Source organism: Schistocerca cancellata, chromosome 5 (genome assembly GCF_023864275.1).
Source record: "Schistocerca cancellata isolate TAMUIC-IGC-003103 chromosome 5, iqSchCanc2.1, whole genome shotgun sequence".
In the NCBI taxonomy this organism is placed as follows: Eukaryota; Metazoa; Arthropoda; class Insecta; order Orthoptera; family Acrididae; genus Schistocerca; species Schistocerca cancellata.
In genome coordinates this window covers 508,953,419-508,979,729 of record NC_064630.1, presented here as the reverse complement: position 1 = coordinate 508,979,729, position 26,311 = coordinate 508,953,419, and the positions used below count along the sequence as shown (strand labels likewise).

Below are 26,311 nucleotides of genomic sequence, written 5' to 3'. Positions count from 1 at the left end.
TATATACACTCCTGGAAATTGAAATAAGAACACCCTGAATTCATTGTCCCAGGAAGGGGAAACTTTATTGACACATTCCTGGGGTCAGATACATCACATGATCACACTGACAGAACCACAGGCACATAGACACAGGCAACAGAGCATGCACAATGTCGGCACTAGTACAGTATATATCCACCTTCGCAGCAATGCAGGCTGCTATTCTCCCATGGAGACGATCGTAGAGATGCTGGATGTAGTCCTGTGGAACGGCTTGCCATGCCATTTCCACCTGGCGCCTCAGTTGGACCAGCGTTCGTGCTGGACGTGCAGACCGCGTGAGACGACGCTTCATCCAGTCCCAAACATGCTCAATGGGGGACAGATCCGGAGATCTTGCTGGCCAGGGTAGTTGGCTTACACCTTCTAGAGCACGTTGGGTGGCCGGGATAAATGCGGACGTCCACTGTCCTGTTGGAACAGCAAGTTCCCTTGCCGGTCTAGGAATGGTAGAACGATGGGTTCGATGACGGTTTGGATGTACCGTGCACTATTCAGTGTCCCCTCGACGATCACCAGTGGTGTACGGCCAGTGTAAGAGATCGCTCCCCACACCATGATGCCGGGTGTTGGCCCTGTGTGCCTCGGTCGTATGCAGTCCTGATTGTGGCGCTCACCTGCACGGCGCCAAACACGCATACGACCATCATTGGCACCAAGGCAGAAGCGACTCTCATCGCTGAAGACGACACGTCTCCATTCGTCCCTCCATTCACGCCTGTCGCGACACCACTGGAGGCGGGCTGCACGATGTTGGGGCGTGAGCGGAAGACGGCCTAACGGTGTGCGGGACCGTAGCCCAGCTTCATGGAGACGGTTGCGAATGGTCCTCGCCGATACCCCAGGAGCAACAGTGTCCCTAATTTGCTGGGAAGTGGCGGTGCGGTCCCCTACGGCACTGCGTAGGATCCTACGGTCTTGGCGTGCATCCGTGCGTCGCTGCGGTCCGGTCCCAGGTCGACGGGCACATGCACCTTCCGCCGACCACTGGCGACAACATCGATGTACTGTGGAGACCTCACGCCCCACGTGTTGAGCAATTCGGCGGTACGTCCACCCGGCCTCCCGCATGCCCACTATACGCCCTCGCTCAAAGTCCGTCAACTGCACATACGGTTCACGTCCACGCTGTCGCGGCATGCTACCAGTGTTAAAGACTGCGATGGAGCTCCGTATGCCACGGCAAACTGGCTGACACTGACGGCGGCGGTGCACAAATGCTGCGCAGCTAGCGCCATTCGACGGCCAACACCGCGGTTCCTGGTGTGTCCGCTGTGCCGTGCGTGTGATCATTGCTTGTACAGCCCTCTCGCAGTGTCCGGAGCAAGTATGGTGGGTCTGACACACCGGTGTCAATGTGTTCTTTTTTCCATTTCCAGGAGTGTATATATATATATATATATATATATATATATAGTATCTGTTATGTATGTGTCTAAACGTTTATTACACAAATGTGTAAAAACTTGAAATAAATCGGAAAGGTATATTTTTGAGGTTTTTACCGACAATGTTTTCCCTTTTTGTATTAAATATATATATATTGATATCTTATACTGTTAATAATATACATACGTTAAAGAATTAGGTACGTAAAAACGTGTCCGTATTAGAATTCAACGTTACATCAAAATTTCAGAGCAGTCGGTCAAGAACGTTCGCAGGTTAACGATTTCGAACACACCAACATTTACATTTTTATAACGTTTCCCGTTTTGCTACATATATACCGCATGGAGTTCCAGTCGGTATCTAAAAGCACGTGAGTGTATGAATGCAATGTTGTGTCAAAATTTCAAAGCAATCCGTGAAGAACTTTCGGAGATCTGAGATTTTGAAGAAACGAACATGTACGTTTATATTTGTATATAAACTCTAGATGTTGCTAACTGCAAATCTCCGGAAGCTTTTGGTCAACTGCTCTGAAATTTTGACACAACGTTGCATTGGAATACGTGTGTGTTTTTATATGCCTATTTTTAATTTTATATTTAATATATAATTTTTATAAATGCAATAAAAGGAAAATGCTGTTACAAAATATTTAAAAAGCTTCAGTTGGTGAATAACTTTCCGATGTATACTATTTTGAAGAAAAGAACATTTACGTTTTTACTTGTATAGACTAAGGCGTGCGAAACTTGCATTTTACATCAGTACAACTCACCATTTCTTTTGCAGGCTGCTGCAGTACGCCACGAGACAGGTGAACTGTGGAGACGCAAATAGCTTCCTCCAATTTCTGGTAATTATCATAGACATCCATATTAATGAACCTAACAACAAACATTATTATTTTGCAGTGCGTTTTCCTTAGAATGTTAGAATGATTTTTGCATTTTTAAGCGTTGGACGGTTCTCACAGAATTTACTTTGCTTACATTCGGCTGCAGTTTACTTGGAATATACCTGGTAGGGATTTTTGCTGCATAGCCGCTTGCTTTGTTTGTATATGCATATAAGTGTAACAAAGAAGTAATGCTGGTGGACCAAATTTTAATTTACCTTCTTCTCGTGTACAAAACGGTTTTTAAATCGTACCTTTTCTTTTTATATATGAAAACCGTAAAAATCATAGAACTATCACAAAGTAGAAAACGAAACAGAAATATTGAATTAGCGTTTGATAAACAAAAAGTAGATGAGAATTTTGTAAATAATAGTATTTTATCATGTACATGTTACGCTCCATGACTTTTAACATTTCGTGTTTATGGCCTTGTATCGTTTAGTCATTGTCAAGTGGTAATACAGAATCCTGAAACTGCTTACAACTGTGTTTCTACGCTCGTTGCCGAGTGGCATGTAAACCGTGCTTCGACATCCTGTAAATTGGATTAGCATCAGAAGAGCAACAATATCGGCTTGAAACGTATAATTGTATCCTAAGCAAAATAAATTAAGTAGCTTCACACCCCGCACTTCCTCCAATTCCTCGCCGCCCCCCCCCCCCTAAAAATTACATGAAAGACGTTAATTTAATATTTCATACCCTCATGGACTGATTGTCACTGAACATGAAGCAGCAACATATAACAGAGAAACTGTTACGGAAAACGTTATGAACCACGTTCCTATAGCCCTTCAGTTTCAGTTGGGTAAACAAACACCTGAGAATATTTGTAACCCTCCGCAATGGCTGGCGGTGTGTCATACTCACACAGTATAGTGGACTCAGCCATATAAAAACAACATTCAACAAGTTCCTTTTTTTGCTAACGTTCGTAAGAAATCTGTCGACAATGATCCATCCCAGTGATTTTGCATTTGCATTCAAATCACACTCTCAGAGTTAATCTCTTGTTACAAGGACGATTCTATTAATATGTTTTATTCTGCAGTTAAGTGTATTTTGGAAAGCAAACAGTCCCTTCTGCCCATTGTTGTAACTTGACTGTTGCTCCGAAACGTCTCAGCTGTTCAGCTGTTCTGAAAGGACCCAACGAACTGTTCTCCTTGTGATGAACGAGCTCAGGGAGAGAAGTATGGTTGTTTGAATCTTGTGTAGTAATCAGTAATTATTTAAGCAATAACGGAAGAGTCTAGTAGGCGGTTGTCCGAGGGTAAGAAGGGAGCAGGAACTTAGTTGACAGGTAAGACTGGAAATCCTGTCTTAAATTAATTTCAGTTTTATTAATTGTGTCCATCAACATGATACATTAAACCGTTTATGTCGTTCTTCAGGTTCCGGCGTGTAAGTTATCCATGTGTTAATTAGTTCTTGTTCCTATGTTTTTATGTTATTAGGCTCCGTAGGACGTAGCGTAGCGGTAGCGTTACCTCCTACCACGCAGGGGGCCTGGGTGTTGTGTGTCCTTCATCATCATTGACTCAACTATCATTTCATTTCAGCTCTGTAGTTTAAATTGGGCGCTACGATTGTTGCGTGGCGCAAAGCTGAAGCTGGTAATGCATCAACACAGCATTTGTCTCACAATGGCGTTGTTATATTGTTATGATGAGATGGTTATTATTTGAATTTAAGGGTGAGGAGTTTCACATTTTTAAGTACATCTTTCTACATCTCGACCCATCTACAGGGATCGGGCAGGTCTATGGAAACATCGTGATACATACATGTTTGAACATTAATGGAGATGCTAGCCAAGCCCACAAGGTGCGCTGTTGTATATGACCACGAACGTACCTGTGCAATGTCGTCAATATCTTGCAAGAATCGTTCTCGGTAATAACAGTGTTCTGTGTAGTTCTGAGTGAGCTATGTCGGAGTTCAATGAATTCCAACGTGGACAAATTGGTAGTGCTCATATGGTGGGTGCTAGGGCAATCAAGGGCGCCGAAACTTTCGTTGTTTCAAGAGGCACCTTGCAGAAGCTTTATATCGCATACATCATCCGCTAAGTTACAACGCGGACGAAAGTGTGTGTTTGATGAGTGATCGTGACCGACAGCGATTGAAGAGGATTGTGATGAAAAATAAGCGGAGAAGAGCTACAAAAGTCACTTCAGAACTGAATGTCGCATTTGCAAAACCCCCACCCCCATCAAAAAAAAAAGGCACGAAAGAGACTCGATAAGCAATAAACACCTAGGCAAGATGGAGTTCCAAACCAATCACCAGGGATGCAAAAGCCTGTAACAGAAAAATGTGGTGTCGAAGCCATAAAAACTGGACTATGGACCAATGTGTGAAAGTCATATGGTCGGACAAGTCTTGTTTCACACTGCTTCCAACTTCTAGCCGAGTTTACGTCCAAAGAGTGAGACATGGCGGGGGTTCGGTGATGATATGGTCAGCCATATCTTGGTATTCTATGGGAACTCTGCAAGGTAGCTTTACTGTCAAGAACTATGTGACCACATTGACTCATCAGATCCATCCCATGCCGTTGTGTTTCTTCCCCAACTGTTATGCTGTGTTCCAAGACGACACTGCTCCTATTCAGATAGCACCTGTCGTCCAGGACCGGTTTTGTAAAAGCTACGATGAATTATCGCATCTTCGCTGGCCACCACATTCACTAGGACTCAGTACTATTTAGCCTTTGTGGTCCGTCCGCAGCTCGTGGTCGTGCGGTAGCGTTCTCGCTTCCCACGCCCGGGTTTCCGGGTTCGATTCCCGGCGGGGTCAGGGATTTTCTCTGCCTCGTGATGACTGGGTGTTGTGTGATGTCCTTAGGTTAGTTAGGTTTAAGTAGTTCTAAGTTCTAGGTGACTGATGACCTCAGAAGTTAAGTCCCATAGTGCTCACAGCCATTTGAAATTTAACAAATAGCTATACGGTATATGATCAAAACAAAGGCGTTTTTCGTTGCGGCAGAATCCTCCCACAATATTTTAAACACCAACTTTCTCCCCTGAATGCGAAAATATTTTGTGGGCGCCCACCTACATAGGGAGAAACGATGATCATTAACAAAATAATGGAAATTGAGCTCGCACGGAAAGATATAGGTGTTCTCTTTTCCCACTTGCTGTTCGAGGGTGGGATAATACGAATTACTGTGAAGATGGTTCGATGAACCCTCGGACAGGCATGTAAATGTGATCTGCAGAGGAGACATGTAGATGTAGAAGAAACTCTTGCCCATTGGTGTAACGTACAATTCCGACTTTACGAAGAGTTATGAAAAAGATAACACGATGCGATATGAGACACTGAGTTAGACGTTTAGTAAATGCTTTAAATATCATACGTCTTGTACCCCCTGAGTTGTATTACAACTGGACTGATTTAAGTTCGTTTTCGTTACCACAGACAAGCATCACATTTGAACACTAATGTCTCTACAATACGCCTCAGCGGCAAATTATAGTTTCGTTGCTATTTAATACACATGTATTATTTTAAATCTCCGGTGCCGAGTTTTTCCACTGAGTTAAAAAAAATCCCTGGGAAGAGACGGAACTTTGTTCCGGAGCACTCCGGTCGAAATTAAGACCCGAAATAGCCTCATAGGGCTTCCGACGCTAGCCAGTAGATCATTTATATCTATTGTAAACAGTAATTGCCCTCTGAAGCTCCCTTGCTGTATGCTGAAATTACTTCTACATCTCTCGATTTCACTCTGTGAAAAGTAGCGCATTGTGTTCCAGCTCTTAGAAAATCGAGAATCAAGTTTAAAACAGGGCCCAATACTCGGTAAGCTCTTTTTTTCACTAAACGACAATGCAGAACTTTATAGAATGTTTCTCGGAATCAAGGAACACGGCATCAACGTGGGCGCCTTTGTCTACTGCGTTTTGTACTCTATGGACGAACAGAGAGAGCTGTATTTCGCAAGATCTCTGCTTACGGAATCCATGTTAGTTTTTGTAGATGTTATTTGCGTTCTCCAGAAACGTGATAATGCGTTAGAACGGAGCATATTCTATAATTCTAGAACAGACTGACGTCAGAGATATACGCCTATAATTATGTACATTTTTTTCGATTACCTTTCCCTAAAAATCAAGTAAAGTGTAATATCGTAAATGCAGCAATGAAGTCGGTCGAATACGTCCAGTTCAATATCAGAAGACAAGCAACTATACTACGAGGTCGAATCGGTCCGTCGACGTCACAACAGCAAGTGGAAGGCATTACAGAGTGACACTTTGCCATTAGGCCTCGCTGATCAATTCTGCCGCCAAACTTCTCTATTGGCTCACTCCTGTCAAAGCTCGGACGACTTGCTAAACCCTAAATGGCCGGCCGTTGTGGCCGAGCGGTTCTAGGCGCTTCAGTCTGGAACCGCGCGACCGCTACGGTCGCAGCTTCGAATCCTGTCTCGGGCATGGATGTGTGTGTGATGTCCTTAGGTTAGGTTTAAGTAGTTCTAAGTTCCAGGGGACTGATGACCTCAGATGTTAAGTTTCATAGTGCTCAGAGCCATTTTAACCATTTTTTGAAACCCTAAATCACAGTTTACATTCAGAGATGTACCAGCCCAACAGAAGGATAACAGGCTACAGATTCTTTGAGACGTGGCGTGGAAGATGGTTAACATCAGAAGCCCTTCAAAAAATGGTTCAAATGGCTCTGAGCACTATGGGACTTAACGCCTGAGGTCATCAATCCCCTAGAACTTAGAACTACTTAAACCTAACTAACCTAAGGACATCACACACATCCATGCCCGAGGCAGGATTCGAACCTGCGACCGTAGCGCGTGCGGTTCCGGACTGAAGCGCCTAGAACCGCTCGGCCACCGCGGCCGGCAGAGGCCTTTCAGTCGTTAATCATGCCTCGGTGAACCATCGAACAAGTAATATTCCATGTAGGCGGGGCTGGACAGATTTGATAGTCATGAGTCTGACTGTCCTCGGGTCGGAAAAAAGGCCTTCACCTATGGATTCCACAATTCATAGAGCAATGAAACTGTGAAAACATACCAGTCTAAATACAGCTGCCTATGTGTAACAGTGATAGACTAAAAACCCACACGTTCGGGGTTCAGTCCCCGCTCAGTTCTAGGGGTTTTGTCTGTCACTTATTTCTTATGTCACCTCTGTTAATGTCAAAAATACTAAGTCGCATTTTAGTTTGAGGTCCAGTTCAAACAATACATCCCACTGCAACTATACTAGTGTTAAAAATTAAAGCAACAAACAGAAATTTTTCAAGTTTGCTTTTATTTTGCAACAAAACAGTATAACCAGGTGCTTGTTGTTGTTTTGGTCTTCAGTCCTGAGACTGGTTTGATGCAGCTCTCCATGCTACCCTATCCTGTGCAAGCTTCTTCATCTCCTAGTACTTACTGCAACCTACATCCTTCTGAATCTGTTTAATGTATTCATCTCTTGGTCTCCCTCTACGATTTTTACCCTCCGCGCTGCCCTCCAATGCTAAATTTGTGATCCCTTGATGCCTCAGAACATGTCCTACCAACCGGTCCCTTCTTCTTGTCAAGTTGTGCCACAAACTCCTCTTCTCCCCAATTCTATTCAATACCTCCTCATTAGTTATGTGATCTACCCATCTAATCTTCAGCATTCTTCTGTAGCACCACATTACGAAAGCTTCTATTCTCTTCTTTTCCAAACTATTTATCGTCCATGTTTCACTTCCATACATGGCTACATTCCACACAAATACTTTCAGAAACGACTTCCTGACACTTAAATCTATACTGGAAGTTAACAAATTTCTCGTCTTCAGAAATGCTTTCCTTGCCATTGCCGGTCTACATTTTATATCCTCTCTACTTCGGTCATCATTTATTTTGCTCCCCAAATAGCAAAACTCCTTTACTACTTTAAGTGTCTCATTTCCTAATCTAATTCCCTCAGCATCACCCGGCTCGTCCGCCGCTCGTGGTCTCGCGGTAGCGTTCTCGCTTCCCGAGCACGGGGTCCCGGGTTCGATTCCCGGCGGGGTCAGGGATTTTCACCTGCCTCGAGATGACTGGGTGTTTGTGTTGTCCTCATCATTTCATCATCATCCAGGAAAGTGGCGAAATCGGACTGAGCAATGATTGGGTAATTGTACGGGCGCTGATAACCACGCCGTTGAGCGCCCCACAAACCAAACATCATCATCATCATCATCATCATCATCATCACCCGGCTCAATTCGACTACATTCCATTATCCTCGTTTTGCTTTTGTTGATGTTCATCTTATATCCTCCTTTCAAGACACTGTCCATTCCGTTCAACTGCTCTTCCAAGTCCTTTGCTGTCTCTGACAGAATTACAATGTCATCGGCGAACCTCAAAGTTTTTATTTCTTCTCCATGGATTTTAATACCTACTCCGAATTTTTCTTTTGTTTCCTTTACTGCTTGCTCAAGATACAGATTGAATAACATCGGGGAGAGGCTACAACCCTGTCTCACTCCCTTCCCAACCACTGCACAGGTGGTAGTAAAGTAGAAACAATGCAAAGAATTTCGAACATAAATAACTGCAACATGCGTAACGGTAGTAGACAAAAATGTTATTCGTTTTTTTTTTTTTTCAACTTGCCGGATTTGCACACACATTCCGACAATTGGTTAATGTGCTCAGTAGGTGGAGACACCCCCTCTGGAAGCAGTACAGGCTTGACTTGATATGCGGTGAATGATGTCATGAGTCTCATGGTGACGCAATAATGCCCATTCTTTTTGCAGAGCTGCTGGCAGTCGTGGAGAGTGGTTGTTGGATGCTGACGTGATGCAAACCATCTGTCTAGTGCATTCCAGACATGCTCTTTGGGATTCAAATCGGAGAGCGAGTAGACCACGCCATGCTTGAAATATCTTTCGTTTCCAAGAAAACATCAGCCACCCGTGCTCTGTAAAATCAAGCTTTACCGTCCATCAATACGAAGTATGGAGCCACAGCACCTTGAAACAACCACAAGTGAGATCCCAAGATCTCGCCAAGGTAGCTGACAGCTACCTCCTCAATATATCGGTCTCTTTCCGCAATGTTTGGCTCCCGAAATCGTGTTCTACGTTCCCTCTAGATACGAGTCCACCGAGAATCACTCTCCAGACTAAATCGGGACTCATCTGTGACAACAAGATTGGTCCACTGTTTGACCGCCTCGCTGGCATGTTGATGACTGGACCCTAGACGTCCCCTTCTGTGAAAACGCGTCAGAGGTAGACGTCAGTAGGTCTCCGACAGTAAAGGCCACTATGCCGAATCTTTCTGCACGCCGTTTGCCTCGAAGCAACACGTCCAGTGGATGCTGCGAGCTCACACGCCAGTTCCCAAGCAGTACTAAGGCGGTACTGTCGTGCCCTTACGCTCAAATGACGTTCCTCTCTTCTGAAGTCACACGTGGTCGGCTCTGCCCTAATCTTCTGGATACAGCTCGGTCTCTATGAATTGTCGCCACATCCAAGAAACAACAGAACGATTCACACTAAGCCATTGGGTCACATCAATTTGCAACTGTCTTGCTCCGCCGTAGAGTGTCTGGTTGGCATTTTCTCTATGCTACACTGCACCGTCTGTGACTGTATACACAACGATTGTGGAAGTGAGATACCCGGCAAAAACTACCTCGTTTCATAGGTGCCGTGACGTCATTGTTTGCGTGTTTATTCGTTGACCGGAGTGCCATCTTCGGTGCAGAACAAGATCATACGGACATCTGGTTAACTGTTTGTATAATTACATCGTGAATTAGACACAGGACGGGGAAATGTAGCTGGAACAATCAGTTCAAAGGTCAGTGGATGGCAATGAAACGATACCTTCAGGTTGAACATAGTTTTACTTTACTAATTTGACAAAGATTCAGCTGCAACGTACCTGCCAGGGTAGTCGAGAGCCCTAACGCGCTGATTCCTGGACTCGGGTAGGCGCGACTGCCCCAGATCGAATCTGCCCGGCGGATTAACGACGAGGGCCGATATGCCAACCAGCCTGGATGTGGTTTTTAGGCGGTTTTCCACATCCGGCTAGGTGAATACCGGGCTGGTACCCATGTTCCGCCTCAGTTACACGGCTCGCAGACATCTGAACACATTCGCACTATTCCATGGATTACAACACTCGATGCAGAAAGTTGGGGTACACTAATTCCGTCCCGGGGGGGTGGGGGGGGGGGGGTTACGGGGTGGTGGCAGGAAGGGCATCCGGCCACCCGTTAACCATCAACATGCCAAATCTGATTAACGATGGCTGACCCTGCGTAACTGCGGGACAAGGCTCAAGCGATAGGTAGAATTCAGCTGCAACGTGTCATGATAATTTAGGGAATTAATTGCTTTTCCTTAAAAAAAAATTTGTCCTGAAATGCGATCAGCGATCAAACATCACACGTTCACTTTAGTGCTAGCACACACCACTCCCCGTACTATATGCGGCTTGGTTTGTCCACGGACGCGATGTTGTGTTTGTTCGCGATACCGCTCACGTGAGAAGTGAATTCGTCAAAAAATGCCACTCTGTTTAGGAAATCGTTTTCTCGTTCAGACGCCCAAGAAAATTCTCAACAAATTGGTTTATACGAGACCTGTCACCTAGTTTCAACGCTTGCGACGTTTACAATAGGTATGGATACAACGTAAAAGCTTTCTCAAGAATTTTGTGCACGTGATGATCGAGCACGGTAGTGTATTTCTCATCTTTAAAGTTTCCTCTTCGTTACGCTTCAGTTTTAATAAGTTGAATGTAGCAAACGTTCTTCTCTAGCACGAAGGCAGTGTCAGTAACAAACAGAATGTGTATAGTCTGTTTTATTTTTCTGGATAATCTGTTTTATGATTCACTTCCATGATCGGCTTGGAGTGCCAGAGTCTGGTAACAATTACTTTAATAAAAGATGTTACCAAAGAAAAATTGAATAAACTGTATTAGTTGGAAATTTTGTATCAGTCCGCAAATAATCTTTTCCCTACAAATGACTAGAGCTACGTATTGCAGTAATCCTCTCGTGTCGTCGTATATTTTCCGTTATACTCCCTCACACGTTTACGCATTGTAGCAGCCTAATTAGAGAGTAATGAAAGTGCCTGGACGTTCCTGCTTTTGAATGTCTGCCTTTTGCTTGAGCCAAAAAAAAAAAAAAAAAAAAAAACGTAGCTTTATATTCACTTGTTTTTATCCAAGCACTAAAAGTAATTATACAGTTAATCTCCATGGTACCTACGGGACGAAGGTGTATCTTTTTTTATCAGATATTCGTTCCAGAAGTCATTACAACTACACACAATTACGTACGTACGTATAATGCCTGATACGGAGCAGTAGCGCAAATTTGTGAAATAATTACGACATAAACCTCAAAGCTGTCGTAGTTAGAAAAATTTTCGATAATATGGTGTTAGCAGAGTTATTAATGCTTATTGAAACCGATTTTGCAGAAGGTTTAAACCTGCTTAGCCGTGGAACACGTAACGGAAGCGTGTTTGTAAAAGGAACGGAACACATTTCACGCAGTTGACGTTTTCAGTTGATTGAAATCTCTCTGCAATGCCGAACAACAAAGACACACAAGTTTAAAATGCTAATAATGTCTCTGTAATTAAAACACAGAGCAGAAACAGTTTGTTACACCTGAGAGGGGCTCGTGGAAACGGAAGCACGTAGTTGGGAGCGACTGTAAAAGTAGCGAATATTCCAGAACTGCCACAGTATAGCGTCTGTTGACGATAAAATGTGTTTATTAAACTCAATAAAACTGGCTTGGTGGATTTTGCATGCTTGGCCTGGATTAATGCTCATAGAGAAATGGTCCAATATATCCCATTCTATAGTTTGTGCACGATAGTTTTGTTCGCCTAATTAACAGTCAGTGTCTCTTTTTTATTGATAAATAAATAATCCTCCGAATATTGAATAAACCTAATAGGGAAGCTCATTCATTTGTTTCCTACACTTTTTAGGGTAGTGAAATTTTCTTGCTTGGTCAGCACCTCTAAGACTTGTATTCAGCCAACGAACTGGTGACGTTCAGACTTGAGAAGAACTACAGCCATTACCCATAACGTGCCCCAAAAAAAAATTCTGACATATGTCGAAGTATTTGCCGTGCTAAATTCAACGCTAAAAACTATAAAATTATGGCACGACTAGAAGTTTCTTGAAATATCGAAAGCACTGCTTTCCGAGTTGATTTTTGCTGCTGTTGAACAACAATAACTTTGTAAGAAATATCAGGAATTTACAAACATCGTTTACTTACCGATTTCAAAATGTTGTAAGTGAGAGCCGCTAAGAGCCTCGAGTCGCTATGGTTATGAAAACAGCGCGTACAAATATTATTACTATAAACACGCAAGCAATCGCAAGAACTCACAAGCCCATAGAATCTGTGGCGGACGTAGCAGTGATTCAAGTGCTTCACGGATAGTAATTTGTTAAATCTGTATAGCAGAATATATGATATTCAGAACCTTCTTCGTCTGCTAATCCACTAGCCAGTAATAGTATGCTTTGTGGGAACAAAGGCGATAGTAAGATCGAGGTCGAAGGTCCTGTCCATAGAGACAAACCACAAGCTCTCATTAGTCAGTTGGGGAGCAAATCGAATGAATATTTTTCAAAGGGAACTTCCTGGTGTTTCCCGTAATCTATATATGAAGATAGTAGTTGTTCTCGAAAGAGCAGATACCATTGATGACAGTGCAGCTTCTCTAGAATAAATGATAATTAATTGAAACACTCAGCTGCCGGCAACTGTTGTTGATATACCTCGATGGGGACAGTTGAAAACGTGTGACCCGACCGGGAGTCGAACCCGGGATCTCTTGCTTAGTGGACGCGAGTAATAAATGGATGGGCAAATATCTATTAGGGACATTACGTATGCAGATTGTGGACAGTTAGGAATGTGGGTCTCACGGGAAGCGTGCAAGGGATAAGTCCCTGCAGTCGCGCTATTCATCTGTGTCCTCGGTGGCTCAGGTGGATAGAGCGTCTGCCATGTAAGCAAGAGATCCCGGGTTCGAGTCCCGGTCGGGGCACACATTTTCAACTGTCCCCATCGAGGTACATCAACAACACCTGTCGGCAGCTGAGGTATCCAATTGATCATCATTTCTCGTAATCAGTGTAGGGATTCCAGAATTAATGTTTCACTCTGCAGCCGAGGGTGCGCTGACACGAAACTTGCTGGCAGACGAAAACTGTATGCCGGACCGAGACCTTTTGAGGGCAAATGGTCTACCGACTGAGGTAGGAGATGAGGCACTGGCGGTGGTAAGAGTATGAGGACTGGTCTTGAGTCGTGCTTGGATTGCACAGTCGCTAGAGTCCTTGCTCGCGAAAAGCAATGGTCCGAATTCGAGTCTCGGTCCAGCAGACGGTTTTAATCTGCCAGGAAGTTTCAGTGCGGGGGTTCCTACGAAATCTTAGTGCGGATGTCAGGACGAGCTTATGAACTCCACTGTTCTAGAATTAGTCAAGTGCCTTAAGCGCAGTGCCACTTGCCCGTCGTGCATAATTTGTGTAGGGGCCGCCCTCTGCCGGCCTGGAAACCGCAGGATGCAGGCCAAGAAGCTGTGCGGTATTGTTAGACCCAAAAAAAGATATACAAAATTACTCCATTTATTACTGAAAATAGAAATCGATTTTGCTGCTTCTGGCGCTGGAAACCGCTACTACTTCTTCAGAATGCAGACCAAGGAGCTGTGCGGTATCGTTAGAGGCAATAAAATATTGAAAATTATTCCATTTATTACTGAAAGTACAATTCTTTGTTGATTCGTCTGCCGACTGGTGACTGCGTTATTAGGAGAAGGCTGCCGAGGACGTTGCATCAGCTCAGAGTAGAAGTCGATGCCACCCCAATGCAGCGGTTTTGCCGTCCATTGATATGGTAGGTACGCACCGTCTGTAGCTCAGCTTGGAGATAGCAGTAAACTCGGCGTTTGTGCTTTTGTTTCACATGCCGTTTCCGGGAGTACTCAATCCCTCCCAGATCACTGCCCGCGTTGCTCTCTCAGGTGGACCGCGATGTCTGAAGCCTAGCAGTCGTGCAGAATGATGAACCTGGCCCGCCGGTACAGTAGACTGTCAGCCTCTGTGACACTGAAGCTTGCGGCAGCTTCTGCCCTGGACCGGAGCCTTGTTGGTGGACACTCGGAATACGCATCGGCGCTGGCTGCTGTGCTCACGTCAGTATTGCGTACTGGACTCCGTCAGCCGTGGCTTCAGATTGGTGATCGACTCGCTGGGCAGCGAGTGCAAGATCAACGCTAGAACTATCTCACACGCAAGACATTACCGTACCATAACCAGGGAATCGAGTAAAACGACATGAACGCCATCTATACCACTGATCCAGCGCCAAAAACTATTGGAGGTAGAGTACGAGTATTTATGTAGCTGAGAAGGTGATCTGCTCTGAGACATCATTCGTAATAGACTAATTGATTCTGCTATTTCCGAGTCGTCAGTTCTGCTACGTGTGCTTAACGAATTTGTTACAAGGTCTTTACTGCTCAGTCAAACTCTCGCTAGACGTTGTTGCGTCGTGCCTAGTGTCTCATATACACTCCTGGAAATTGAAATAAGAACACCGTGAATTCATTGTCCCAGGAAGGGGAAACTTTATTGACACATTCCTGGGGTCAGATACATCACATGATCACACTGACAGAACCACAGGCACATAGACACAGGCAACAGAGCATGCACAATGTCGGCACTAGTACAGTGTATATCCACCTTTCGCAGCAATGCAGGCTGCTGTTCTCCCATGGAGACGATCGTAGAGATGCTGGATGTAGTCCTGTGGAACGGCTTGCCATGCCATTTCCACCTGGCGCCTCAGTTGGACCAGCGTTCGTGCTGGACGTGCAGACCGCGTGAGACGACGCTTCATCCAGTCCCAAACATGCTCAATGGGGGACAGATCCGGAGATCTTGCTGGCCAGGGTAGTTGACTTACACCTTCTAGAGCACGTTGGGTGGCACGGGATACATGTGGACGTGCATTGTCCTGTTGGAACAGCAAGTTCCCTTGCCGGTCTAGGAATGGTAGAACGATGGGTTCGATGACGGTTTGGATGTACCGTGCACTATTCAGTGTCCCCTCGACGATCACCAGTGGTGTACGGCCAGTGTAGGAGATCGCTCCCCACACCATGATGCCGGGTGTTGGCCCTGTGTGCCTCGGTCGTATGCAGTCCTGATTGTGGCGCTCACCTGCACGGCGCCAAACACGCATACGACCATCATTGGCACCAAGGCAGAAGCGACTCTCATCGCTGAAGACGACACGTCTCCATTCGTCCCTCCATTCACGCCTGTCGCGACACCACTGGAGGCGGGCTGCACGATGTTGGGGCGTGAGCGGAAGACGGCCTAACGGTGTGCGGGACCGTAGCCCAGCTTCATGGAGACGGTTGCGAATGGTCCTCGCCGATACCCCAGGAGCAACAGTGTCCCTAATTTGCTGGGAAGTGGCTGTGCGGTCCCCTACGGCACTGCGTAGGATCCTACGGTCTTGTCGTGCATCCGTGCGTCGCTGCGGTCCGGTCCCAGGTCGACGGGCACGTGCACCTTCCGCCGACCACTGGCGATAAAATCGATGTACTGTGGAGACCTCACGCCCCACGTGTTGAGCAATTCGGCGGTACGTCCACCCGGCCTCCCGCATGCCCACTATAGGCCCTCGCTCAAAGTCCGTCAACTGCACATACGGTTCACGTCCACGCTGTCGCGGCATGCTACCAGTGTTAAAGACTGCGATGGAGCTCCGTATGCCACGGCAAACTGGCTGACACTGACGGCGGCGGTGCACAAATGCTGCGCAGCTAGCACCATTCGACGGCCAACACCGCGGTTCCTGGTGTGTCCGCTGTGCCGTGCGTGTGATCATTGCTTGTACAGCCCTCTCGCAGTGTCCGGAGCAAGTATGGTGGGTCTGACACACCGGTGTCAATGTGTTCTTTTTTCCATTTCCAGGAGAGTATTATGGGAGCAACGAAGACGGTTCGATCTGCACTGTTCTAACCATTTTCTGCAGTGTTGCTCGCTGTCTCTTAAGAGTGTCTTTGTGGCTGTCTTCCTGATCCTCGAACAGTGTTGAAATGTTTACGCCTCCCGACTGGCGGCCGGCGGCACTCCCGCGTGACTAACGGTGGCTGTTCAAACTTAGAAGAAATGTTACGCTCATATTTCCTTATTAATTTTGTAGCAAATCACTTGCATCATGCTTTACTGCAACACTGACATGTTTCTTGCCATGAGTCATTTCGGAGCTTTCACAGCGTCTGTCGTGGCCAGAGTCTTCCGACTCTTTAAGCCGGCTCCACAGGGGACGGGTTGGTTAACGTTGACGTGGAGCTGTAGAAGTTTTGTGGCGTCACTTCCTGTTATTTCACGTTGAGGACGCGCTGCCTCGGGCGAAACACAAAATAAGTTGCATGATATTTCGGCAGCGTGTTACGAAACATTGGACCAATAAGAGGCAAGCACACTCTCTGCGTTAGAGGCAGAACTTGCAAAACGCCGTATTTTATTTGATGAATCCAATATTTGCTAGGCTTTGTTTGTAACTTACGCTGTTTCTAAACATCAGCACATTGATAATTTCTCTAAAACACGTCGTTATTGAACGATTTGTCGTAACGAAATGACGGGAAGCGTCATATTTTTGGTTAATGAATTTTCCTATATAGCTATTTTCTTATTATAACACCCATGTTATGAAAGTAACAGTTTTTAAGGCGACAGTACATTGAAGGTTTGTCTTGGTAGATTTGTTATTGTTAATAGTCAGTTAAGAACATAACGGCGATTATTTGTTTTACAAGCTCAGCATAGCATAGTTGATACAGGCTCCAAGTTAAGCAAATTCTAGTGGGTTCGCGTATTGCTGTAGCAATTTTCTTTTTTTTCTCTCTTCGTGTTTCCTAAAAGGCTGTTAGACATTTTTTATTAAATGAACAAATATTTTCTGTAATATTCGATACTACGTCAATACCAGTGCGCTTTTCCTCAGGAGAGCGTTTTTTTCGATTTTGTGAAGATTTGTGTAAGGCACTTCGTGATGAATATGGAATTTTCCTTCTTTTCTCTTATAACATGTTCATGGACACTCGAGTTTTATTTACGTATACCACAGATATAAAAACATGACTAGCATTTGGAAAAGGGATGAACTGTGCGTTTTAATAGAGCTAACGCAGGAATTTTAGGCGCGTCTGTTTTCGTAAACAAAGTATGTTGTTTGCGAGCCAGATACAACCGACCGCTGCCACAGGAGAGCGCTGTAGTCGCAAATCACGTTAACTAGCGCCTCCCATGTAACGCGGGCGCTGCATCTTGTGAGGTTGAATTTTTCGTCTGCGACGGCGTCGGCTGCCTCGTCCCGTGTGAGGACGACATTAGCGCTGTTCGGTGCGCGGGACAAATCATCCGTAGACTTCCTCGGAAACGTTTCTTGGCGGACCCGGAATTTCTGTATGGCTACAGATATACAGTAAGTCTAAGTCACCAGCCTCGCTTTGACACGCGAGATACATGCCATTCAGGGTTCCCATAACGGTAAGCAGGTTTCTTGATCACAGGTTTCAAATTAGTGTGAGGGAGTGGTGTCACAGGAAATTGTCAGTCAGTAATGTTCATCTTAGCTATGTAGTTGACTACTTCGCCAAGCAAAATTCCATAATATCCTTTTATCCATAGCGACTGAACATCTACGTCTTTTTTTTCATTTGTTTATTGTCTCCAATATATCCAAAATACGTCTGTTAGACTGCTTGTCAAATTGTGGGTTTTGTGACTTTCGCGTAACGCTTTGGGAGACGGTGAGTATCAATATGAGCTTAAATGTGTGTAAGTCACAGTAAATGGGCAGACATCTAGCGGCCACACAACCAATTGTAAGTCTCTCCTCGATTTTGGTTCAACTATGTGAAGCTAAGTAAACGTCATGTGACGTCTGTTATGCGTGTAAGCCTTGAAACATGGTCGATAACTTGCATATTTACGTGTGGACTGAAACAGTCTTGAATAAAATATGAAAATATTGTAAGAGTGGACTTGTACATAATGTAATCTCTTTAAAACATTGGTTATCCCCAACGCTAAGTTTATTCTGTCATTCTACTTCAATTCACAGTTTTTATGCTAATGCTGTATTGTTATAACCGTTGGGGGCTGTATGGTCAGTGTTTTTTAAAGCCAAAAAACAGATAAATAAAAATTAGAAGCACCATTGGGGAAGTGGTCTCAAACATTGCAAAACGAGTTCCTGTATACGTTCCTAAGAGTAACCATTTCGAACATAATATTACAAACAGTGTGTGTTAAGTTATAAAATGTATGCGGCGTCCGCGCAACTTTTCGATCAAACTGCTAGTATTTGCAGACGAGAACGTGTTTTTGCTGCACGCACTGGAAACACACTCGCTTTTTCCTCGTACAGGATCGCCCAACCACGGCCTTGCAATTTTTCGTCGGATGCAATTAACGTCATGACGGCGTTGCAGGCCTCGCAAAATTTATGTCATCCTATTGGCATCACAAAATAGCACAGAACGTTGATGACGCAGATAAGTGGCAGTCTGAAAGTGCCGAGAGGTTATCTCTGCAGCATGCTAGGCAGCGAGTACACATTAACTTAGCGATAGGGTAGTAATGTGGTAATGTAGATGTTAATAAGCTTCCTGTACCCTGAAAAGAACGCCAGAAGCCAGTTTTCAGGGGTGACGTTCCACTGTCTTCGGTTTAGTAAAGGGCTCGATGGAATTGGTCGGTATCTGGGCACCTTGTACATTCGGCGATTGGGAATCTCTAAATATGTCGTTTGTTCTGATTCTCTCTGAGCTCTCGAGAGCCTCCGTGCGACCTAACGTATCACCCTTTAGTGCACAGGATCCAGGAGTGCCCTCACGGTCGCTGATGCCGAAATAAATACGTCGCTCGTACTGGTTCTCGGACAAGTTGGGGTGTCGAGAAATGGGCCTGCTGATGAAGCTATCAAGGCTGCAGCTCTACTTACTTACTCCTTGGCGCCACAGCCTTTGTAGGACCTTGGCCTCCTGGACAATCTCCGCCCACTTCTCTCCTGGCTGCCTTGGCTCTCCATCTTCTAACCGCCATTCTTCTCAAGTCCTCCTCCACGTTGTGTAGCAATCTGGTCCTTGGTCTTCCCCTTATAAGGCGTCCACCTGGTTTTCCTTGAAAACCTTCTCGACTATGCTGCTCTCCTCCATTCTTTGTACATGTCCCAGCCAACGTAGTCTACTGCGCTTTGTTTCTGTCACTATATCTGGTTTATTATACAACTCTCTGATCTCCATATTATTTCTGATTCGCCACAACCCCCTGTCACTCACTGGCCGAAGATTTTCCTAAGTATCTTCCTTTTCCATCTCTGCAACAACGCCTCTTTATCATCTTCAGATTCCTACCAAGGCTTCTTACTCTAAATACTTTAATCAGTGCAAACTAACTCCTGTTACCATCTCTAATCTTTGCATGTATTTCTTCTCTTAGATCCTACGTATATCTCGCGAAGAGACCATGAGGATAAAATCAGAGAGATTAGAGCCCACGCAGAGGCATACCGACAATCCTTCTTTCCACGAACAATACGAGATTGGAATAGAAGGGAGAACCGATAGAGGTACTCAAGGTACCGTTCCACCACACACCGTCAGGTGGCTTGCGGAGTATGGATGTAGATGTAGATGCAGAACTAACTATATTTCTGTTTAAAATAGATAGGCTGTCTTTAGGACAGAATGTCAGATGAAATACAGTACTATAGAAATATAGTACTATAGAAATATAGTACTTGCCTATTTTTGGAACTGCATCACTAATCTTTTTAGTCACAGTTTAGAGGTCGCACTCTCACCTCACTTATGAAACATGGACACATTTTCACATCACGATCTTCTTGTTTTGTAGTTTTCATACTTCCCAGACCAACTGTTGTGGAACACTGCTACTGATCTGGCAAGTGCAGCAGATTTATCTTGCCGACATGATAACTGTAAGCGATTCTTGTTACTCTGTTCAGTTGGTGTCCTTTTTCTTATTTGTTTACATCAGTGTTGTCAACATAAGAGCTGTTCCATTCAGTAAATGCAGGATGCAGTGGGTAAAGTGTAGATATTTCTATATTTCTATTAATGACTCAGAGCAGTATACTGAACAACATTGCATCAGTATTTACGCCATTTGCAGATTAATAATTATAGCCATTATAAGTTGTACGTTTTTAGGTTGGTTAGTACCTCCAGGAAGATTTGGCAATAGCAAACCACTGATGCTTACTTCCCCCTGCGCAGCAGGTCAGTTATCGAAGAGTGGACGCATGGATGCAAAACAGTTAGTCTATACTGACAGCCGTAGTCCACCTAGTGAAGCAGTAAGATCTTGCAGAAATTTTCATATCGTAAAGTATGTGACATGTTTGTGGGACGCCCGTTGGACACGGGTGTGTTTACGTTTTAAGGTACCACATACAATAATGTCTGGAGTTACATCTGTTACATCTTATATATCAGATTAAATCCAATGAAAATGTCTTAATGTAAAAGGCAAAATGCATCTGCAACATAAGTAAATGTAGAATAAAATGTTCTTGTGGTTTCACCCGTGGCAAGTGGTTGAAATGCCACTTAACCACTTGATGCGGATGGAAACCTGAGAACACTTTATTCAATGACACCATGTCATAACTTTGCTTTCTCACATAGATAAAAATAGATCGCTACATAAACAAAGCGTTCCAGTTCATAAGACGAACATATCACGGTCTCCCACAAGTCCTGCGAATGGAACAAGGTAGCGGAGAAATGAAAGTGGTATCAGATGGACTCTCCATCACACACTGTAAAGTGACTTGCGGAGAACAGATGTAGGTGCAGATGAACGAGAATACAAATTCTAACTCTAAGAAATTCCACTGATATCCATATAATTCCGAGCACTGTAAACTCGCCGACAAACCCGCGATTTCTCTGGGTCAGCGACTTCTTTGTCATCGCCAGGCTGACGTCCGCCTCCTATTAGCGGCTGCTGCGCCGCAGAGACATAATTTACCTGCGCTCCCCAGATCAAAGTGATCGCATTAGCGCTCATTACTGCAGCAAATTCCCGCGGAGCTCTCTCTTCCGCTGCTGTGCTGGAGAAGAAACGCGGGTATACTGTGCCAGTGTCCGGGCGACTTGTTTTGAGAAGCGCAGCCCCGGCGTTCCGCCAGTGGAAAGGTCGCACACTCGCCAGCAGAAAAGTAAATAAAGCGCGCAAACAAGTGGACCGTGCTTGCTGGTGCTCTCGCTGGAGGTCTAATGCGGCTGCCGGGCAGGGTGGCGGTAGGGTAGGAGGCGGAGGGGAACGGAGGGGCAGTCGCTGTCCTGTTATCGTCGTCCCGTCCGCTAGAACCGGCTCCCTAATGACAGGTCAAATTGGCCTTCAATGGGGAGCAGCCGTAGCGCGCTCTGGTCACCGCTGCCTCCCCATCCCCTGCTGCACCGGGACTGCGCCGCTACCAGACAGGCCCGATTCTCCAGCATCCCACTCCAGCTGGCCGTCTCCTAACCGAACACAAGCTACGGCGGTGGCGGTAGCGGCAGCGTCGCGGGGATAAAGAACCAGCCAGGGGCCGGCGGAGGCGTGCCCTATCTCCCATCTCCGGACCTTTAATTCTATTTCGCCGGTGGAATTTAAATGTTATCTCTTGGGGCCGATAAATTACTGTGCGGCGAATTCCCCTCCCTCCCCCTTTCCCTTGTGAATTCTCGCTCCACCTCACCATTTCCCGGTTTCCAGTGCGCACCATGACAGCGTCTATCGCACAGCATCTTTAGAGAACATTTCCGGGTTTGCTTGGTTCTTCTTTTCAAAGATTGTACCGCCACTTGCAAGAACAGCTGAACACAGTGCAGCAACTGTGATTTCTCAGGCTTTCTCGGCATGGATTGATTAATCGTCGTCTTCCGGGCATTCAGCTCTGTTGTTGTTTCCATTTAATGCACAGTTTTTCGACGACCGTCTTCTTCAGGTGCTATAAATGGTGGTGCGAGACATCCTGGGGACTGGGGATTTTCATTTGAGTGTTCGGCAGAAGCCCTATTCGACGCTCTCCTGTTGATTAAGAACAAGAGAAGCCGCCGACAAGTGACTGTCAACAATTGCCGTTGGTGCCTCCAGACACTTGTCAATGCTCCGCTCGCCTTCTCTGCTCACCACCTAATGAGACATGGTCTGATGATGATCGAGATAAGATCGAAACCGACTACTATTGACAAGCGATTTTTTAATTTTTATTGTTAAAGTTGACGGTAAATTGAGTTCATGGTTCAGAGTAGTTATAGGGGTAAGACAAGACTGCAACCTGTCTCCACTGTTGTTCATATTATTTATGGATCATATGTTGAAGACAATAGACTGGTTGTGTGAGATTAAGATATGTGAACACAAAATAAGCAGTCTCGCATATGCGGATGACTTAGTTGTGATGGAAGATTCGATTGAAAGTTTGCAAAGTAATATTTCAGAGCTAGATCAAAAATGTAAGGACTATGGTATGAAGATTAGCATCTCCAAAACGAAAGTAATGTCAGTGGGAAAGAGATATAAACGGATTGAGTGCCAAATAGGAGGAACAAAGTTAGAACAGGTGGACGGTTTCAAGTACTTAGGATGCATATTCTCACAGGATGGCAACATAGTGAAAGAACTAGAAGCGAGGTCTAGCAAAGCTAATGCAGTGAGCGCTCAGCTAAGATCTACTCTCTTCTGCAGGAAGGAAGTCAGTACCAAGACTAAATTATCTGTGCACCGTTCAATCTTTCGACCAACTTTGTTGTATGGGAGCGTAAGCTGGGTGGATTCAGCTTACCTTATCAAGAAGGTTGAGGTTACGGATATGAAAGTAGGTAGGATGATTGCAGGTACTAGTAGATGGGAACAATGGCAGGAGAGTGTCCACAATGAGGAAATCAAAGAAAAACTGGGAATGAACTCTATAGATGTAGCAGTCAGGGCGAACAGGCTTAGATGGTGGGGTCATGTTACACGCATGGGAGAAGCAAGGTTACCCAAGAGACTCATGGGTTCAGCAGTAGAGGGTAGGAGGAGTCAGGGTAGACCAAGGAGAAGGTACCTGGATTCGGTTAAGAAGTAATAGGCTTAACATCAGAAGAGGCACCAATGTTAGCACTGAATAGGAGATCGTGGAGGAATAAGGGGGCCTATGCTCCAGACTGAACGCTGAAAGCCATAATCAGTCTTAAATGATGATGATGATGATTAAAAATTTTGAATCAAATCTGATTACTATTTCAAATGTAGTGTAATCATCGTCTTTGAATAATTGTGTGATTTCTGTTCGTCTCCTTGGGCGTTTCTTTCAGTTAACTTCTGTGCTATAACTCCAGGCACAGGTCCAAGTTTCATCCGGCTATGTTACTTGGAATGTGGAAGTTATTTTCGTCCTTAAGTTTCGCACTCTGGCGGTCACTAGATAGGAAAACGTATACCTCATACAGTTGCTTCCTGCGCTTCAGTTAGTTTCTAGCAATTCCCGCCAATAATCACCTTCAAAAACAGGATAACACAGCAGGGTAAAAGGGAAAAATGAGCCGCACAGAAACTTCGCATTTCCACAAAGAAAAATAAGTTATTTCTCCACTCAGATTGGCTGGTTGGTTGACTGATTTGGGGGAGGGAACCAAAGGCGAGATCATCGGTGCCATCGGATTAGGGAAGGATGTGGAAGAAAGCCGGCCGTCGCTTTCAAAGGAACCACCACGGCATTTGCCAGAAGTGATTTAGTGAAATCACAGACAACGTAATTTAGGATGGCCGGGCGCAGGTTTGAACCTTCTTCCTCCAGAATGCGAGTCTCCAGTTAGATCTCGTGAAGTCTGTTACTTTAACAAACACTCTGATCAGCTACCCAACAACACCAGACTTATGTCTCATATAAGGTCTCTTTCGTCGCTCTACGATATCTAACCATCAATCAGTGTCTTTCACTGGATAGGCCACAACAGGATGTTGGGAACACTCTTTCTCACCAATCTGAGGGCGTTAGTAAGATCAGAGGCGGTCTCACACGTGTTTAGGCGTGATATCTCCTGGAGGGGACTTAACTGTCTGGTGTGCTTACTTTAAGTAAAACAGCGTAAAATATTAAGGACTGGCCGGCCGCGGTGGCCGTGCAGTTCTGGCGCTGCAGCCCGGAACCGCGGGACTGCTACGGTCGCAGGTTCGAATCCTGCCTCGGGCATGGGTATGTGTGATGTCCTTAGGTTAGTTAGGTTTAAGTAGTTCTAAGTTCTAGGGGACTTATGACCTAAGATGTTGAGTCCCATAGTGCTCAGAGCCATTTGAACCATTTCTTTTTTATTAAGGACTACGATATTTCAGTTCTTCTTATTACATTATTTGAATTGAATGAGTACATATAACTAATAGCAGGTTAGGCAGATAATAGACAGAGATTCATAGGAAGAATCATCAGGGATTGTAGTGCACTGTCAAAGATGGTAGCTTTTCAACACTCGTTCGACTAGTGCTCGAATATTGCTCGTCAATTGGGAAAGTATACCAGGTAGGATTGATACAGGAAATACGGAAAACCCAGAAAAGAGCATCGCATTGATTTTCAGGTTTATTTAGTAAGTGCAAAAGCGCCACGGAGATGCCCAGCCAACTCCTGCGGTAGACTCCGCAACAGAGGCTTTCACCATATGGTTTAGTGACGAAATTCTGAGAGCATACGTTCCTAAAAATGTCAGCCTATCTATTGCGCCCTCCTGCTTATGTCTCATGAAAGAACATTCATGTAAAATTAGAAAGATTCGAGATCTCGCGGTGGCTTACCAACATTCGTTTCGCTGACCAGTCACAAACTGGAACAGGTAGGGGATGAGGGGTGGGTTCAAAAATGGCTCTGAGCACTATGCGGCTTAACTTCTGAGGACATCAGTCGCCTAGAACTTAGAACTACTTAAACCTAACTAACCTAAGGACAACACACACATCCATGCCCGAGGCAGGATTCGAACCTGCGACCGTAGCGGTCGCTCGGTTCCAGACTGGAGCGCCTAGAACCGCACGGCCACTCCGGCCGGCGATGAGGGGTGGGGCCTGACAGTAGTACGCGAAGAATCCTCCCCAACACACACACCATAAGGTGATTTTCAGTGCGTAGATGTCAATGTAGATGTAGTTGTAACAATTGTTTCAGTGTGATCACCGTCAAAAGAACCATCTAGAGTGTGTGCCAGAAGTAGGGACGAATATTAAAGTGCTGCTATAGAACATACAAATTGTATTGTTTTTTTTTTTTTTTTTTTTTTTTTTTACGAACACATTAAGTAACTTCTCCCATTTATGTCTGAAAAATTATATCCTCCGTATGACAACCCAAGGACGCGCGGCAATGAACAATGCGTTCATTGAAGTTCTCAATGACGCGTTCACGAACATCTGGTGGGATGCCGCTAATAATTCTTTTAATTTCTTCCTTCAGTTGGTGTGTTTTTGTGGTTTGTCACAAACACTTTTGATTTCACGAATCCCCAGAAAAAGAGTCACAAGGCGTAAGACCGCATGATCTGGCAGGCCATTCCTGGTTGCCAGGCAAAGAGAGAATTTTTTGAGGCCACTTCTCATTCTGCAGAGCAATAGTTTCAAGGGAGGTGTGACATGCGGCACCATCTTATTGAAACCAAAACTCGTCATTTTCATCAATAAGAGGGTAAACCAATCGGAAAGCGTGTTTCAGAGACGGGCACCGTTCACAGTGACGGCAACTCCCTCATCATTTTCAACAAAGTACCAAAACCCACACCACACAATCGTGCGTTGTGGATGCATCTCATATTCCACAGTCGCTGGTGGATTTTCGTTACCCCAAATTCTGCACTTCTTCTTATTGACGTACCCGCTGAGGTAGAAGTGCGCCT

The 26,311-nt window shown here is 45.0% G+C and overlaps 1 protein-coding gene and 1 non-coding gene across 3 annotated transcripts in view; both read left to right on the top strand.

The window, feature by feature from the left end:
* Nucleotides 1-26,311, top strand: part of LOC126187460 (irregular chiasm C-roughest protein) — an 853,136-nt gene that overhangs the window by 470,384 nt on the left and 356,441 nt on the right. For both annotated transcript variants that reach the window (XM_049928554.1, XM_049928555.1), the window contains one exon: nt 2,224-2,287. The gene's annotated coding sequence lies outside the window, so the exon portion shown is untranslated. The remainder of the gene's footprint in view (nt 1-2,223; nt 2,288-26,311) is intronic.
* On the top strand, nt 13,317-13,390 carry Trnat-ugu (transfer RNA threonine (anticodon UGU)). The gene has a single exon. It is a non-coding gene; the product is annotated as a tRNA-Thr (tRNA).